The sequence below is a fragment of the Saimiri boliviensis genome, chromosome 1 (assembly GCF_048565385.1).
Source record: "Saimiri boliviensis isolate mSaiBol1 chromosome 1, mSaiBol1.pri, whole genome shotgun sequence".
NCBI classification, from domain to species: Eukaryota; Metazoa; Chordata; class Mammalia; order Primates; family Cebidae; genus Saimiri; species Saimiri boliviensis.
Window position 1 is genome coordinate 193,379,278 of NC_133449.1, and position 14,642 is coordinate 193,393,919.

The window sequence follows — 14,642 nt, forward strand, 5'->3', positions numbered from 1 at the left end:
CTGGAACTTCTGAAAGTGTTACTAAGCTTTTCAGAAAAATGCCATTGTTTCTGGGAAGTCTAAGAACATACAAGAATTAAATCCTACCTCTTGTCCAAGTGTCTGTTTCCAGTAGACCTGATTTGGTAGAAAAGATGTCCAGCTGGATGTTGGTCCAACCATTGTCATCAGACATCATTTCCCTTGCATCTTAAGAACAGGATCTTAATTAGAACAGGTCTTTCCCTGGTTGGATCCAGGTTCAACCGCTTTGATGGTATAAGCCAGTTCTCTGGCCACCCTTTGCACATTTAGGTCTATACCTAAGAGCTTTGAGGTAAGGGACGTGGGTAAGATGGATCAGCTTAGTAGCTGGAAGTTCATACCATTCAAATACTACCAGATTTCTGTCTTGCCAAAGCTACCTTTAAGTTTTTAAATTAATTTTTGTAATGGGCTGAGATTCATATATATTACCTTTGATCATCAAAAAGGAAAATGAGATCTGAGTACAGTGGGGCACACCTGTAGTCCCAGTTATTGGGAAGGCTGAGGCAAAAAGGTCTCTTGATCCCAGAATTTTGAGGCTGTGCATATAATCACATCAGTGAATAACCACTGTACTCTAGCCTGGCCAATATAGCAAGATCACATCTCTTTTAAAAAAGGTGGGAAAATAAAAGGTTGTTAAATAATTCCATCTACTCTGTTCTTGTTAACCCAACATATGGTTCATAATTAAGAATTGGTAGCTGAGGCTGGGCTGTAATCTCAGCATTTTGGGGAGGTCGAGGCAGGTGGATCACTTGAGGCCAGGAGTTTAAAACCAGCCTGGCTGATATGATAAAATCCTGTCTCTACTAGAAATACAAAAATTAGCTGGACGTCGTGGCACACGCCTGTAGTCCCAGCTACTGGGAGAAAGAAGCATAAAAACTGCTTGAACCTGGGAGGCAGATGTTGTGGTGAGCCAAGATGATGCCACTGCACTCCAGCCTGGGTTAGACTCTGTTGCAAAAGATAAGGAATTGGTAACTGAGATTTCTGGCCCCATTTTCCTTGATTATATTAACTACTCTCCAAGAAAATAGATTTCCAAACCACAAATTCTCCTGAAAAGAGCCCTAACTCTCTGGAAAGACATACAATATTCACAAAATTTAAATATAACACAATGACAACAATAATGCATACATATGCACACACAGTCACACACACACTCTTATCCTAGGAATCTGTGAAACAGTGGACAGCCAACAACTGATCATGTGAAGAAAAGTTTGAGTGCAACTCTCACCTCTTTCCTACAAAGGGATCTACCTGTGGACAGAACTTCAAAAAGCTATTCATCACAGCATCAAGCAGCCTGGGCTAGGTTACTTTGCAGAAAAAAAAAATCAGTGACATATAATGATATATAAAAACAGAAGCTATTTCCTGCTCACATGACTCACCTACATTAGAGTGTTGTTGAAAGGATAAGGGATTAGGAGTCTTGGAACCAGTGTTTCCACCACCAACCGTGGGTCCTGGATCAAGGCACTTAACTTCTCTGAACTATAAAATAATAAAATTGTGCCAGATCATCTCTAAGACCTTTTCCAACACTGAAATTTTGAAACAAATAAAGAAAAATCACCAAATTACAAGATCACTTTTCAAATAGGCACAGAACTACAATTTGGCTGCTCCAATTATTTTGGTCATCTCCATGATCAATAATGTTCCCAGCAGGCTAATCAATTATACCACTAGCTGTGAGGATCATTAAGGTGACTGTGACACTCTAGCTGAGTGTGCATGTTCCATTCCAGCCTGTGTATTCAGCCAAGACTAAAAGGTAAAATGTCCAAGTGTCCCTTTAACTAGGGGTCTTTTTTCTCATGTAGTTTTTATCCATTTTATTTGTCAAATGGAAATAAATAACGAGGCCACATAAGTAAAAGTGAGCTAAGAATATGGAGTCAATATTCAGTGTTGTAGTCTTGAAAAAATTCAACAAGTATTTACTCAAAACTTCCTACCTAGTAGACACTGTACTAGGTACAGGAAAAACAAACGGAGTAGGACTCTTATTCTGCCCCTCAGGTATTCACAATCTACAATGTAGGTCAGTAAAGAAAGAAATAACTATACTAGAATATGGTAAGTGTTGTAATAAATAAATTCCCTCCTTAACTAGTCTCTTTCAGTCTTCTGTCTTTCCTTACAGATGATACTTTTTTTTTTTTTTTTTTTTTTTTTTTTTTTTTTTTTTTTTTTTTTGAGAAGGAGTTTTATTCTTGTTGACCAGGCTGGAGTGCAATGACGTGATCTCGGCTCAGTGCAACGTCTGTCTCCCGGATTCAAGCGATTCTTCTGCCTCAGACTCCCAAGTAGCTGGAATTATAGGCACCACCACGCCTGGCTAATTTTTTTTTTTTTTTTTTTTTGAGACGGAGTTTCGCTCGTTACCCAGGCTGGAGTGCAATGGCGCGATCTCGGCTCACTGCAACCTCCGCCTCCTGGGTTCAGGTAATTCTCCTGCCTCAGCCTCCTGAGTAGCTGGGATTATAGGCACGCGCCACCATGCCCAGCTAATTTTTTTGTATTTTTAGTAAAGACGGGGTTTCACCATGTTGACCAGGTTGGTCTCGATCTGTCGACCTTGTGATCCACCCGCCTCGGCCTCCCAAAGTGCTGGGATTACAGGCTTGAGCCACCGCGCCCGGCTCCTGGCTAATTTTTGTATTTTTAGTAAAGACAGTGTTTCACCATGTTGGTCAGGCTGGTCTCGAACTCCTGACCTCATGTGATCTGCCCACCTTGGCCTCCCAAAGTTGTGGGATTACAGACTTGAGTCACTGCGCCTGGCCATTACAGCTGATTCTTGAACTTTACCCTCTAATGAACTCCAAACTTATGTAACAAAATGACTGATTGCATGGTATCTCCACTCAGATGTCTAAAGGAGCTCTCAAACTCAACATCCCTCCAAAATAGAACTCTTGATTTTTCACACCCCAAATTAGCTCCACCCTAAGACTTGCCATCTTTCGAAATAACATATCCATCTACCCAGTGTTTCAAGTCCCTCAGGGTCACCTTTGATTCATCGTTTCCTTCATTCTTTACATCTAATTTTTCATTTTCCCACTGGTTTTGCTCCACTTCCTATTCTAAGTCTATTCAAAAATTTACATGTTCACAACAACAATCCTAGCCCATGCTCATATTTCCTCTCTTCTGGTTCATTGCAATAGTTTCCTACCTGCTTCCATTCTTCCTTTCCTTCTTTACCTAACAGGCAGATTCATCTTTTTAAAATGGCATTCAGGTTGTATTAGCCCCTTTCATACCTGCATTGGCTTCACATTGAAGTTAGACTAAAATCCAAATTTCCTATCAGGGCCTGTAACTCCCTCTGTGTGCTGGGCCCTGCCTATTTCTCCACACTCTTGTCTTGCAGATGTCACTTGTTCACTTTGGTCTAGCTTCAAGGCCTTCTTGCTGATATTTGACCAGGTCAAGCTTGTTTTCTCAGAAGATTTCTGCAGTTGCTATTAGGTTGGGGCAAACATAATTGCAATTTTTGCTCTTTAAAAGTAATGCCATTACTTTTAAAAGTAATATACAAATAACATTATTTTGCTATCTATATTGGCTGGTTATTTCTCTTAAAATAATGAATTAGTAACTGATGCTTCCATTTATTATAACCTCCTGAATTAGTCCTTTTGCTTTCTCAGAATTTAGAACACAGGTAAGTTGAATCACTATCAATAAACACAAAACTCTAAGAGAAAATATTTGCAAAAGACGTATCTGTAAAGTACTATTACTCAAAATATGCAAAAAAAAAAAAAACCCACAAACCCTTAAAACTAAGCAATAAGAAAATGAACAACACAAATGGGCAAAAGATCTACACAGACACCTCACCAAAGGTGATATACAGATGGCAATCAGATGAAAAGATGCTCAATGTCATATATCATTAGGAAACTACAAATTAAAACAACAATGAGATACCACTGTCCACTGACACCAAGTTCTGGTAAGGATGTGGAGTAACATGAACTCTCATTCATTGCTAGTGGGAATGCAAATGGTACAATTTCTCACAAAGCTAAATGTATTCTTACTATATGATACAGATACGATGCTCCTGGGTATTTAACCAAAGTAGTTGAAAACTTATGTCCCTACAAAAACCTGCACAACAAGGTTTATACTGGTTTTATTCATAATTGCCATTTATTAAGGCAAACAAAATGTCCTTCAGTAGGTGAATACACTTTTTAAAAAGCTGTAATACATTCATACAAAGGAATATCATTAATCTGTTTTTTTTTTAAATGGGCTAGCAAGCCACAAAAAAACATGAAGTGATGCATGTTGCCAAGTGAAAGAAATCAGTCTGAAAAGGCTCTATCCTGCATGATTCTTTTTTTTTTCTTTTTTCTTTTTTCTTTTTTTTTTTTTTGAGACGGAATTTCGCTCTTGTTACCCAGGCTGGAGTGCAATGGCACGATCTCGGTTCACCGCAATCTCTGCCTCCTGGGTTCAGGCAATTCTCCTGCCTCAGCCTCCTGACTAGCTGGGATTACATGCATGTGCCACCACCTGCATGATTCTAATAATATTACATTCTGGAGAAGGCAAAACTATAGCGATGGTAAAAAGATCAGTGGTTGCCAGCGGGGAGGAGAGAGGGATAGGTAATACGTGGATTAAAAGGGTTTTTTAGGACAGTGAAACTATTCTGTATAATTTTGTAATAGTGGATCTGCAACATTAAATGCTTGACAAAACCCTTATGTGTTTAGAACATGAAAAGTGAGTTCTAATGTAAACTATAGACTTCAGCTAATAATAATGTATAGTATTGGTTCATCCATTGTAACAAGTGTACTACACTAATGCAACATGTTAATAATAGGGGGAAATGAGGGTTGGGGGAAGGGGGGAAGTATATGAAAACTACCTTCTGCTCAATTTTTCTGTAAACCTAAAACTGTGCTAAATAATGAAGTCTATTATAGAAATACACACACACACACACACACACACACACACACACACAATTTTGTTTTAATGGCAGAACTCCAGGCCAGGCGTGGTGGTTCAAGACTGTAATCCCTGCACTTTGGGAGGCTGAGGTAGGTGGATCACCTGGGGTCAGGAGTTCGAGACCAGCCTGGCCAACATGGGAAAATCCTGTCTCTGTTAAAAATAGAAAAAGTAGCCAGGTGTTATGGTGCACGCCTGTAATACTTGGGAGGCTGAGGCAGGAGAATTGCTTAAACCCAGGAGGTGGAGGTTGCAGTGGGCCAAGATCACGCCATTGCACTCCAGCCCTGGGCGACAGAGCAAAACTTGGTCTAAAAAAAAAAAAAAAAAAAAAAAAAGGCAGAACTCCAAAATGCTGAAGACCTTCTTGTCTATTGGAGGAAATGTAGAAGTGGAGGGCAAGTGGAGAGAAAGAACTGCGGACTTGAACTAAACTTGAAGACCTGCTGTAGCAAAATTGGGAGACCAACATATTAGCCTCTGAACTGGACACACCCAAGTTTCAGGCTTGACTCTGTCACAACCCTGCTGTGTTACCATGGACGTGTTTTGGAACCTCTCTCCCAGATTTAGTTTCCTCCTTTTAAAAATGGGGATAGTAAAAGCACTTTTCAAGGGTTTCTTTAAGAATCAAGTCAGATAATGCATGTAAAGCAGGCAGCATAGTGTCTGGCACATTAAAGGATGTCAATATTTAAATACTATTATTAGTTACCGGGTTAAGTCACTTATACATTTTAAACCTGTTGATAGATAATAATCAAGAAAAATAAGTTCACAAAGTACTATGTAAATTGCTTTATCTTGACTCCAGGCCATCAGCTAGGGGATACTTCTGATAACTGTCCTGATAGTCTGTCTGTTCCAATCAGATGAGTTTTTCCTGACCTTGGGTCTCTTTATCAGCAACACTTAAAATCTGTACTTCTGTCAGGAGGACTATTCCTTTTCATATCAGCCAAGTCCTGCCAGTTTGTAAAAGACTCGCTGGGAACAACTTAGGTCCTTTTTCAAGCTACATCAATCAATTCTTCCAGACCACACTGGTATTCACTAATAAAATATTCCCACAGTGCCCTAAAGAAATAGCTTGGGTCAGTCACCATCACATTTCATATTTATTCCCACAGAGTAAATAATTTGTATATTTGGAAAATACAGCATTATTTTATGCCATTGATAATCAACACCAAGTTAGAAAAGTTTCTTTTTCTATGAATGCATGCCCAACTTTCTTCCATTATAGTGTGTTACTTATTTTTTAAATAAATTAATTTCAGAATAATCATCTTTGTCTATAATCAAGGTTGCCAATTACCAACAACTTTTTATTTCTAAAAGAAAAATTCAGATAAAAAGTAAAACCTGATTTCAGAAACACCCAGACTTAAGCACACAATATGACTCATTTCCTGCCTGTAGAGAAATAGAAAGAATAGATTCACTGAAGTAGGGGAACAAAAGGCAGAAGGCCCATAAGGTTCAAAAAGGAGGACATTTTAAGGAAGAGAGAAACAAGACATCTATAAAACAGTATTTGTTTAGGTTTGAATTTTTATTTTTATTTTTGAGACAGGGTCTTCCTTTATCTCAGAGGCTGTACTCCAGCCTCGCTGGATAGACTGGAGTACAGTGGTGCAATCATAGCTCACCCCCACTTCCAAATCCTGGCTCAAGGGATCCTCCTGCCTCAGCCTCATAAGTAGCTGAGATTACAGGCACCACCATGCCCGGCTAATAAAACAGAGTTTTAAATCTAGCAATAGACCATAATATGTAGGTTTAATGACTGTGTCCTATTTCCTTGGAACTACATATTTACAGTGGTTGTTTAGAGAGAACTTTGGAGCCAAACAAACTTTACAGAAAAGATTTTTTGTATTGATGTGGCTGAATTTTCTAAGGCAGATAAGTAACCAACACTAATCGAATTAATTAAAACATTCTGATGAATATGAAGTTTGGTCTAAATAAAACTGAAAGGACTGACTGGTCTATAATTACATCTGTGCCATTTTTAACCACTAATCATACTTTCTCCCAATCTTACCATAAGCATGAAAATTCTCAGCCCTTTAAAAAATGTTTTTTATTTAGAAAATCATATGCAGTAGTTTTCTAATAGGATCAGCTTAGTCATGCTATCGAAAACAACTAATTAACTTCCTATGTCACTGATTATAAATAGCATCCCAAACTAATCATTACCATCTACTCTCAAATTTGCAATCTTATTTCCTCTTCCACAACATGAAAGATTTCATTGGAAATGTGTGAGCCTTATCGTGGGCTCTGAGTCATTTATCACCAAGAAGTATGGCTTATGTGATCAACCAGCCTTAACAGGCATTGGATTCATCACAGGAAGTAGGTGTGGATTTTCATCCCCTTGACTTACCATTATCTAATGAGGCAGGAAAAAAAATTCTTCAAAAAGTAAAAATCTAGTTAGAAATATTCTAAATAATGTTTCTTTATATAAAATTTAGATCATATTATCTCTTTAAATTATTCTGATTGAGGCCAGATATGGTATTTTACAGCCGTAATCCCGCATTTTTGAAGGCCAAGGCAGGTGGATTGCCTGAGATCAGGTGTTTGAGACCAGCCTGGCCAACATGGAAAAATACTGTTTCTACTAAAAAAAGAAAAATTAGCCGGGCGTGGTGGTGGGCACCTATAATCCCAGCTACTCAGAAGGCTGAGGCAGGAGAATCACTTGAACTTGGGAGGCAGAGGTTGCAGTGAGCCAAAATCACTCCAGCCTGGGTGACAAAGTGAGGCTTTGTCTCAAAAACAAGAAAAAAAATGACTCTGATTGACGTATTCTATAATATATGAATATCATATAAAACATTTGAAAACCACTGATAAAAATAAATTTATTCAAATTCTTAATCTATTTGCCTAAGAAAAGTTCAAAAATTGCCAGGCGTGGTGGCTCAAGCCTGTAATCCCAACACTTTGGGAGGCCGAGGCGGGTGGATCACGAGGTCAAGAGATGGAGACCATCCTGGTCAACATGGTGAAACCCCGTCTCTACTAAAAAAAAAAAATACAAAAAATTAGCTGGGCATGGTGGCGTGTGCCTGTAATCCCAGCTACTCACGAGGCTGAGTGAGGCAGGAGAATTGCCTGAACCCAGGAGGCGGAGGTTGCAGTGAGCCGAGATTGCACCACTGCACTCCAGCCTGGATAACAAGAGCGAAACTCCATCTCAAAAAAAAATAAAAATAATAAAAATAAAAATAAATAAATAAATGAAAGAAAAGTTCAAAAATTGAGAGGACATTCCTAATGCTTATACATCCATTGCCTTAAGAACAAAAAATACAAATAGCATTTAAGAACTAATATTGAAGGCCGGGCGCGGTGGCTCACGCCTGTAATCCCAGCACTTTGGGAGGCCGAGGCGGGTGGATCACAAGGTCAAGAGATCGAGACCATCCTGGTCAACATGGTGAAACCCCGTCCCTACTCAAAATACAAAAAATTAGCTGGGCATGGTGGCGCATGCCTGTAATCCCAGCTACTCGGGAGGCTGAGGCAGGAGAATTGCCTGAACCCAGGAGGTGGAGGTTGCGGTGAGCCGAGATCGCACCATTGCACTCCAGCCTGGGTAACAAGAGCGAAACTCCGTCTCAAAAAAAAAAAAAAAAAAAAAAGAACTAATATTGAGAGTTATATCTTAGCTTTTAGCTAAGGCTACTCTTGGTACAGACAAGCAAATATATGTGCCATTGTCCCACTGTTTATTTTTCAAATATCAGAGCACAGCATCCAGGATTATTCAATTGTTTTAGCCACCCTTCTTGGACAAATGCTATGGCTACTGGACAGAAGAATCCAGAGAGTACCTCATGAATTAAGTTTAAATAGAAAAAAATTGGGGATGAGAATGTTGGCTTCTAAAAGGAGAAGTAAATGAATGCAAGAAAGCAGAGCCCTAAGTTCTGAAAATCTATAGACTCAGAAAAGTAAAAAGGTCCATGAACCCAGCTGGGGTAAACAAAGCCCAAAGTCATAGCAAACAATAAAAAACAGGAAAAAAAGAATCTGGTCAGAAATTATTAAGCTAGCAAACAGAGTTATACGGTCCAAACCGGATTTTTGCATCACAGCAGTTTCTCACCATATTGCCATAAAACTTCTGAAATTGAGTACCTAATATACATCAGACCCTGGGGAATGCAGGTAATCAGGACAAAGTCCTTGCCCACATGAAATCTATATTTTAGTCATAAAAAACAGATAAGCAAAGGAAATAAATAAAATAATATGATTTTAGAAAATGAAACATGCTATAGAGAAAACAAGGCAAAGTAAAAGATAGAATGATGGAAGGTAAGTAGAACTGGAGAGTGTGGAAATGTCAAGCAACATTTAAAAAGAAACCTCCATCAACCACTCAATGCTCCTTCCCATAGAGACGTTCGAATGTCAAGGCCAGAGTTCCCCACCAGTGGTACATGAGACAATTTCAAATGGTTTATAGATGAACTTTAAAAAAATTAAATAGTCATGTATATACTTTGTTTTCTCTTTTAAATAGCAAGGTATACCAAGTTTCTACTTAAGATAATAATAACAAAATGTTAATAAGATTGCTTAGACACAAAACAAGGTTTGAAAGAAAATTATTAAGTGAGTAGTAATGCAGGTAATAAGCAGAAATGGAAAAATCATGAAAGTAATGTGTAGCTGAATAAATCAATTGAGTTAATCGCATTAATTATAATTAATATCACCAAATTTGAATCTACTGCTAGTGTCGGTACCCCAACAGGAATGCCCTTCTCTTTCTTCAGTTCAAAAGAAAGATAAAGAAATGTTGACATTTACTAATTGAAAGGAGCTAAGGCTTCTTCACGGACTTGAAAAATTCATTCAAAGCTCATTGTACTCTATGTAAAAGTTGCATAATTCAATCTCACTTCCCTATTAAGCTATTCAACCACACCTTCACTTCCACAGCTTTGCCATGAACAATCATGGTCATTGTCTTATTCAATTAAACCGTAAGTTCTTCAATGGCAGTGACCAAATCTTACGTTATTATATATTTATTTTATGCCTTGACACAGTGTTAATTCTAGAATCTAAGTTAGATGAATATTTGCTAAGTGAACAAATTGATTAACATAATTTTATATTTTTGAACTCTGTTTCAAGCTAAATAGAAATGATTTTACAGAGCTGAGGCACTATCCCTTATCGCTAATCAGTGGCATTTTTGGAAAAGCACTAATATAAGTGTGTCAGTGCTGTAAAAAAAAAAAGAAGAAGAAGAAGAAAAAACAAAGCTACGAATGGCAGTGAGCTGAGCTGAGATTGTGCCACTTCATTCCAGCCTGGGTGACAGAGCAAGACTCTGTCTAAAAAAAAAAAAAAAAAAAAAAAAAAAAAAAAAAAAAAAAAAACCTGAGCAAATAAAGGCAGATTTTCAGTGTAAAAAAAAAAAAAGAAAGAAAAAGCTATGAATATCTTAGAAATGTTTTAGATGGGAATAGGCTCACAAGAAGTGAAATAGAAATTGGTCAGTAGAATTGAACCCTGAACTGAGTCTTTAAGGAGAGTTTCAGCCAGGAGATAGAATTCTGCTACCTGAGGTCAGGCAAGAGACAATTTCAGAACACTCTTTTTTTTTTTTTTTTTTTTTTTTTTTTTGAGACGGAGTTTCACTCTTGTTACCCAGGCTGGAGTGCAATGGCGCGATCTCTGCTCACCGCAACCTCCGCCTCCTGGGTTCAGGCAATTCTCCTGCCTCAGCCTCCTGAGTAGCTGGGATTACAGGCACGCGCCACTATGCCCAGCTAATTTTTTGTATTTTTAGTCGAGACGGGGTTTCACCATGTTGACCAGGATGGTCTCGATCTCTTGACCTCGTGATCCACCGGCCTCGGCCTCCCAAAGTGCTGGGATTACAGGCTTGAGCCACCACGCCCGGCCTCAGAACACTCTTAATCCTAAAGGTCAACACGTCGTAATGGAGTACCCCGCTAAAATGAGCCTAATAACTGGTGGCAGATTCCCCAGTGACGATACGAATATTACTGCTATACTTTCCAGCAGTAATAATGACCACAAACCTTTAGCAAGTATCTTACTAAACTTAAACTGATAGCAGACAAGCTTTCTTCTAAGGCTTTTATGTGGATAATTTAAGTTAAAGTTCATGATAACCTTGTGAGACAAGTACTGCGATGATCCCAATTTGTGAAAGCATAAAGAAATGAAATAACTTGCCAAGGTCAAATAACTGGTGAGTAGAATAAGCAGGATTTGAACTCAAGTCCTTTTGTCCACAGTCACTATACTAACCAGGACTTATCCTAAGCAATTAATAGGGATAAAAATGAAAGGACAGAGATTAACTTACCAGAACGTGGTACAAGGTAAGGCTTGGGAATAAGGCAGAAATTCACATATCAGACTTACAAATGTTTCTCTTGATGCAGATTAGAAACTAGCCCTGGAGTCTTAGACAAAGCTAATTAGGCACTGATGAAGGTAGGACACAATGACTGAGAACCATAGAAGTCTTAAGCCATATACATCATAAAATGCTGAAGAAGTCACTTCAGGGATTACCAATAAGTGCTGCAACTTTCAGAACTAGAGTATACAAACTTAAAACATTCAGCCGGCAGATTGAGTAAAAAAAAAAAAATCAGGAGTTTTCTCATCAAAGTCAAAAGTAAGACACAAATTACTACAATCACTCTCCTTAATTAACACTGTTTTGGAAGTATTAGCCAAAGCAAGTAGGCAAGAAAACAAAACAATAGCCAAAAAAAAAAAAAAGATGTATGCATATAAGAAGCAGGGAGACAGAATTTGCATCATATTAAGAAACTGTATGATTATATCTTCAAATCTGGCATATAATCATACAGTTTCTTAATATGACACAAATTCTGTATCTCCCTGCTTCGTATATGAGTACCACCTGAGGCTACCTAATTTCAACATCTCGTTTGTTTCTGACCCTGTATTTGCAGAGTCTGAGGTGGTCCTTAGGTGACCTGTACTAAAGCAGCCATGCACATGCTTTGTGATAACTAGGAGTGATCCCTGGTCTCCAGCCAGCCTAAATAAAAAGAATATGCTGTACTGTCAGTCTCTAATCTAAATGAAATATAATTACATCTGAAAAGGCAATCTGTCATTCCAGTAGCTTATTCATCAAAACAATATTTGCTAAAAGCAATTCATCCTTTACCATATCACCCAAAAGAAACTGTCCTGTTTCATATTTACTTTTAATTACAGGCTTTAATATGCAAATGTAGAAACATGGGGAGCTTTATTAGTCCCATATCTAGCTCAGAATTATTATATTCTTGAGTTTTATTCTAGTAATAATTCTAAAATTAGATTGCTTAATAACAATAATGAATGTGCTTTTCTTCTTAACACAGGTTAGTAATCTTAAGCTGATAGCAGGCTAAATTAAGAGTTGCAGAGCATTGTAAATTTTGAAGCTGTCCCCAAGCAATCATACCAAACAAATCTAATCTTTCTTCCTCAGGATGGGATATTCCTTCCTCTTGACCTAGACCTTCCTTTTCCAGGATGCTGATTTGCACGGATAGCAGCCAGTTTTATTGCCTTAAGCCGGCCAACAGAGGAGTGTGGGTAGAAGTGAACTGACCTCTTTCTGCAGAGCATCCTGTACGTCAAACTATTGTACTCCAATGTTTGTGTGTGTGTGTGTGTTTGTGTGTGTGTGTGTGTGTGTGTGTGTGTGTCTGGGACTTGGACTTGGTGATTGCCTGAGTTGAGAGAAAGCTTCTTTCATCCAGCTACCTGCAGGTTACCAGCTGGAACAGCAGACAGAAGCCAAAAACTGAACTTACATCAGATCAAGAGAAGGAAAGAAAATGTTGGCACCCAGCTGATTAAAAGAGAAGGAGGGAATAAACACCTTTTCATGGACTCTGGAAAGAAAAATACATTCAAAAGTCACCAAATGACTGAATTGGAAGGGTAACAGTAGATTATTTTTAAAGAAACCACATTTTTGTTTATATGTTACATGTATTGAGGCATGTATGTTTACAAATAGAAATATATTCCATTCTTCCCAGGTGTGAAAGGCATGCATAAGGCAGGCTTTGTGTAGCTTCACAAGATAAAATTGCTGTCAACATGAGAATCTTAATCCAATGCCCCCTGCTGAACTTGGCACAAAATCACTGCTCTATGAGATCTGGCTTCCTGCCTGATACTGAGAAAGGGAAGGGCTGAGGCTAGGAGAGGTCAGGGTCACTACAGATGGGGTTCCACATAATATACTATTAAACTTGGAAGATGAGCCTCCACCTGTGTGGAAAACATGGAGATTTTGGAGAAGTGCAGTGTACGGTTTATACTGAACAAAACTTCTTTAGGCAGCAAGAGGCAATGATGACAGCAATAAACTTGGAGTCCAGGAATTTGAACCTGAGGTTGAGATCTACCATTCAGTAGCCGCCTTTGGCTTTGGACAAATTATGTTATCTCCTTGGGTATATATTTCCTCCTATATATGGAGCATATGAAGAAGAATCCTGCCTGTCTACTTCAATGATTTTGTAAGGATTGCATGACAGGAATTACAGAAAAATATTTTTTCAAACAAGAAAATATTGTATAAACATAAAACGCTGCTGCTGCTACAGCTGTTATTATTATTGTTGTTGTTATAAATTTACTAGTTTTTAAATTACTTTTCCTAAACTTTCCATACTAAATATTTGTGGACTATATAGTAGACATTTCAATTAGAACTTGTCAATGGGCTAACATAAGTATTTGAGAATTTCACCCTCTGCAAGGGAGGTGTATAAGGTTTAGTCCTGGAGCTTTCAATAACTAAATGTGTGACTTTAGCCATGATATAAATGAAAATTTTATAAAATGAGAATTTTCTCTATAAAATGAGAATTTTAAATTAGAGAATTTCTAGAGGTCCTTCCAGTTTAAATATTCTGTGATTCCTTACTTCCCTTCCTTCTATCCTTCTTTCCTTCCTTCCTCTGTCTTTCCTCTTTTTCCCTCACTCCCTTCCTTCCTTCCTTCCTTCTTTCTTTCTTTCTTTCTTTCTATCTTTCTTTTGATGGAGCCTCACTCTGTCACCAGGCTGGAGTTGCAGTGGCACAGTCTTGGCTCACTACCACCTCCTCCTCCCGGGTTCAAGTGATTCTCCTGCTTCAGCCTCCTGAGTAGCTGGAATTACAGGCATGTACCACCATGCCCAGCTGATTTCTGTATTTTTAGTAGAGACCGGTTTCACCACGTTGACCAGGATGGTCTTGATGTCTTGACCTCATGATCTGCCTGCCTCGGCCCCCCAAAGTGCTGGGATTCAGATGTGAACCACTGCACCCAGCAAATAGTCTCTGGTTTCTATAAACTCTGTCCACACTACCTCCAATCCTATGAAACTTGCCCTTGCTCTTACTGTCACTTTACTTCTGGTCTCACATCTCTTCATGTTGTGATCTAGAACCATGCTTTCCTTTTTCATGTTCCCCCTTGTGTCTGACCTAAGGCTTAGATATTAGTCAAAGGATATATTTACTGTAAGAAGTATGAATCATAACAATGATACATTAGCAAATTCTCCC